The sequence below is a fragment of the Panthera onca genome, chromosome E1, assembly GCF_046562875.1.
Source record: "Panthera onca isolate mPanOnc1 chromosome E1, mPanOnc1 haplotype 2, whole genome shotgun sequence".
Classification (NCBI taxonomy): domain Eukaryota; kingdom Metazoa; phylum Chordata; class Mammalia; order Carnivora; family Felidae; genus Panthera; species Panthera onca.
The window spans coordinates 52,026,079-52,030,783 of record NC_138352.1 but is presented as its reverse complement, the minus strand read 5'-3'; the positions used below and the strand labels follow the sequence as shown (position 1 = coordinate 52,030,783).

At 44.7% G+C, this 4,705-nt stretch overlaps 1 long non-coding RNA gene across 1 annotated transcript; it reads left to right on the top strand.

Annotated features, from left to right (window-relative positions):
- The first annotated feature begins 207 nt into the window (after positions 1-207).
- Positions 208-3,865, top strand: LOC132687844 (uncharacterized). Its single transcript, XR_009614287.2, has 2 exons — positions 208-409; positions 3,389-3,865. It is a non-coding gene; the product is annotated as an uncharacterized LOC132687844 (long non-coding RNA).
- Positions 3,866-4,705: the final 840 nt, after the last annotated feature.

The window sequence follows — 4,705 nt, the reverse complement described above, 5'->3', positions numbered from 1 at the left end:
GCGGGGCTCGAACTCACAGACCGCGAGATCGTGACCTGAGCTGAAGTCGGATGCTTAACCGACTGAGCCACCCAGGCGCCCCAAAAAGGACTTTAAATAATAGGATTGCTATAGAGTCAGTGTTTGTGTTATCCCCCCTCCACCCCCACCCCAGGAATTCATATTGTGGAAACCTAATCCCCAAGGTGATGGTATTAGGAGGTGGGGCCTTCAGATGGTGACAAGGCCGGGAGTCATGAATGGGATCAGTGCCTTTATAAAACAGGCCCCAGAGAGCTCTCTTGCTCCTTCTGCCACCTGAGGACCTGGAGAGGAGGTGAACGACTGCAAACCAGGAAGTGGGCCCTCACCAGACACTTGAATCTGCTGGCGTCTTGATCTTGGACTTCCCCACCTCCAGATCTGAGAAGTAAATGTGTATTGTTTTTTTGTTTATTTTTTTATTTTTAAAAATTTACATCCAAATTAGCATAGAGTGCAACAATGATTTCAGGAGTAGATTCCTTAGTGCCCCTTACCCATTTAGCCCAACCCCACTCCCACACCCCCTCCCGTAACCCTCTGTTTGTTCTCCGTGACTCTCTTCTGTTTTGTCCCCCTAGCTGTTTTTAAATTATTTTTGTTTCCCCTCCCTTATGTTCATCTGTTTTGTCTCTTAAAGCCCTCATATGAGTGAAGCCATATGGTTTTTGTCTTTCTCTGACTGACTAATTTCACATAGCATACTACCCTCCAGTTCCATCCACGTAGTTGCAAATGTCAAGATTTCATTCTTTTTGATTGCCGAGTAATACTCCATTGTATGTATATACCACATCTTCTTTATCCATTCATCCATCGATGGACATTTGGGCTCTTTCCATACTTTGGCTATTGTTGATAGTGCTGCTATAAACATGGGGGAGCATGTGTCCCTTCGAAACAGCACACCTGTATCCCTTGGATAGATGCCTAGTAGTGCAATTGCTGAGTCGTAGGGTAGTTCTATTTTTAGTTTTTTGAGGAACCTCCATACTGTTTTCCAGAGTAGCTGCACCAGCTTGCATTCCTACCAACAATGCAAAAGAGATCCTCTTTCTCCGCATCCTCGCCAACATCTGTTGTTGCCTGAGTTGTCAATGTGAGCCATTCTGACAGGTGTGAGGTGGTATCTCATTGTGGTTTTGATTTGTATTTCCCTGATGATGAGTGATGTTGAGTATCTTTTCATGTGTCGGTTAGCCCTCTGGATATCTTCTTTGGAGAAGTGTCTATTCATGCCTTTTGCCCATTTCTCCACTGGGTTATTTGTTTTTTGGGTATTGAGTTTGATAAGTTCTTTATAGATTTCGGATACTGACCCTTTATCTGATATGTCATTTGCAAATATCTTCTCCCATTCTGTCAGTTGCCTTTTAGTTTTGTTGATTGTTTCCTTCGCTGTGCAGAAGCTTTTTATTTTGATGAGGTCCCAGTAGTTCATTTTTGCTTTTGTTTCCCTTGCCTCCAGAGACATGTTGAGTAAGAAGTTGCTGTGGGCAAGATCAAAGAGGTTTTTGCCTGCTTTCTCCTCGAGGATTTTGATGGCTTCCTGTCTTACATTGAGGTCTTTCATCCATTTTGAGTTTGTTTTTGTGTATGGTGTAAGAAAGTGGTCCAGGTTCATTCTTCTGCATGTCGCTGTCCAGTTTTCCCAGCACCACTTGCTGAAGAGACTATCTTTGTTCCATTGGATATCCTTTCCTGCTTTGTCAAAGATTAGTTGGCCATACGTTCGTGGATCCATTTCTGGGTGTTCTATTCTGTTCCATTGATCTGAGTGGCTGTTCTTGTGCCGGTACCATACCGTCTTGATGGTTACAGCTTTGTAATACGGCTTGAAGTCTGGGATTGTGATGCCTCCTGCTTTGGTTTTCTTTTTCAAGATTGCTTTGGCTCTTCGGGGTTTTTTCTGGTTCCGTGCAAATTTTAGGATTATTTGTTCCAGTTCTGTGAAGAATGCTGGTGTTATTTTGATAGTAAATGTGTATTGTTGAAGCCACCCCATCTATGGCATTTTTGTTATAACAGCCCAAGGGACTAAGACAAGGGTGAGATAATGTGTGTGGTAGAAAATGTTTACTACCCCTCCTTGATTACCCCTCCCTGAGGACCCATGGGAGATCATATGCCTGCCCTGTTGGACCTGGGAAGGGCCATGACACTTGCCTAGTGCCGTCTGTAAGAGCCATGTCTTACATGGGTGGGCCACCGTCTCCTTCCTCTGCCACAGAGACCTGCAGTGTTCGGGAAGAGAATGTCACCCTGGGCCCCGCAGTGAAGATGGGGGGAGAGGAGTAGCCAAGCACAACAGACATGAGCCGAGTGAGAAATTATCTTTGCTGTTGGAAACTGATAGGTTTTGGGGCTGTTTGTTACTACAGCATAGTTGAGACTACACTGGCCCCTGCAATTTATAATCCCACCATTCATATTAATCACCGTGAGAAATTCTTACATGAAAATGAACACGTTTACATACACGATCTTTTTAAAAAAATTTTTTTAATGTTTATTTTTTGTGAGAGAGAGAGGGAGACAGAGCATGAGCGGGGGAAGGACAAAGAGAGAGGGAGACACAGAATCCGAAGCAGCCTCCAGGCTCTGAGCTGTCAGCACAGAGCCCGATGTGGGACTTGAACTCACAAGCCATGAGATCATGACCTAAGCCGAAGTCAGACATTTAACCATTTAACCGACTCAGCCACCCAGGCGACCCCACAATCTTTTTTTTTAATGAACAGATTTTTTTTTAAGTTTATTTATATATAGAGAATGTGAGCAGGGGAGAGAGAGAATCCCGAGCAGGCTCCAAGCAGTCGGCGCAAAGCCCCATGTTGGGCTCGAACTCATGAACTGTGAGATCATGGCCAGATCGGAGACCAAGAGCCAGACGCGTAAGCGGCTGAGCCACCCAGGTGCCCCTGCATACCTAATCTTACAAAAATGGGATAATCTATGTCTTGCCTCGGTCTTCTACCTAATATGTGGTGAGCATCTTACCATGTCAGATTTGTTATCTAGGGGCGCCTGGGTGGCTCAGTCAGTGAACTTGACTCTTGATTTTGGTTCAGGTCACAATCTCACAGTTCATGGGTTCAAGCCCTGTCTGGCTGTGTGCTGACAGCACGGAGCCTGCTTGGGACTCTCTCTCCCTTTCTCTCTGCCCCTCTCCTGTGCTCTCTCTCTCTCTCTCTCACAAAATAAATAAACATCTAAAAAAGTTGTTATTTCTACCCTAGTGTAGCTCCATAATGTACCACTGCACGGTTATGCCAAAATTTGGTTTACCAATTCTTTTTCGATGAAACTGTGTGTGATGAACATCCTACGTAAATATTTTTATGCACCGACTTAATCATTTCCTTAGGTCGAGGATAAGTCCTAAGAAGCGGGGTTGCCGATTCTGAGGACACGCACATTCTTCGGCTACACGATGCCAAACCACCCTCCAAGAAACCTGCCCAGTTCACCCTCCCAAGCTAGCGCTCGCTTCTCTATAAATCTCGTCAATGGCAAGCCTGACGGACTTTTCCAAATGACCCCAATCTGAAGAGCACTCAACCCTAGCTTTATTACCAGCCTTCTTAACCTGGGCAACTCTGCTGTCCGTCTGATCACTCTCAAGTCAGGGAACAAAGTGGGTGCAACCTCGGAAGCCACCCAAGTAAAAGGCCACGCTGGAAATGTTGCCCTGTATTTTAGATCGACTCTGCATTTCACTTCTCCGGAGCCCCTCCCTCTTATCTACCTCTCCCTGCTTCCCCTTCTGTTCCCCAAGGGGATGTCAAAGCCATTTTTGAAAATGTTATTTAGTTAACATATAGTGCAATATTGGTTTCAGGAATAGACTTCAGTGATTCCTCGCTTACATACGACACGCAGGGCTCATCACAAGTGCCCTCCTTAATACCCATCACTCATCTAGCCCATCTCCACTTATATTTATTTTTATTTTTAGAAAAAGAGAACGTGAACAGGTGCACACAGGAGCAGTGGGAGGGACAGAAGCAGAGAGAGAGACAGAGAGAGAGAGAAAATGTTAAGCAGGCTCCAAGCTCACCGCAGAGCCCAATTCGGGGCTCGATCCCACAACCCTGAGATCATGACCTGAACCAAAGTCAGGAGTTGGATGCTTAACCGACTGCGCCACCCAGGCACCCCAATCTCCATTGAAAAAATTATTTCACAGGAGCGCGGTTAAGCATCCAACTCTTGATCTCGGCACCGGTGTTGATCTCAGAGTCGTGAGTTTAAGCTCCGTGTCGGGCTCCCCACTTAAAAAAAAAAAGGATAAAAAAAATTACACAAACAACGTTATAGAAACGTTAGAATTCTAAATGAAAAAGAAAAAAAAAATCTCCGACAGTCAATGGCCCCAACAAATTCAGTGGTTTTTACTTGCCTGTGTTCCTTGAAGTCCTCATCCAAATGCATGCAGGATTTTTTTTTTTTGCCCGTGCTCACAGATCTCATTCTGCATCTACCCGTTCTGCCTCTCATTCGGTCATCAGCATTTTCCATGTTGCTACACGGTTATCATCTTTCTCATTTTAATTGTTGCACAGTGTTCCAATGGGTGAATAATTTAATAATTATTACCCTAATGCAAGCCACTTAAGTGGTTACTCGTTTTCCTCAACTATAAATAATGCCACAGTGCATGCTTTTATGGATATAGCTTCTT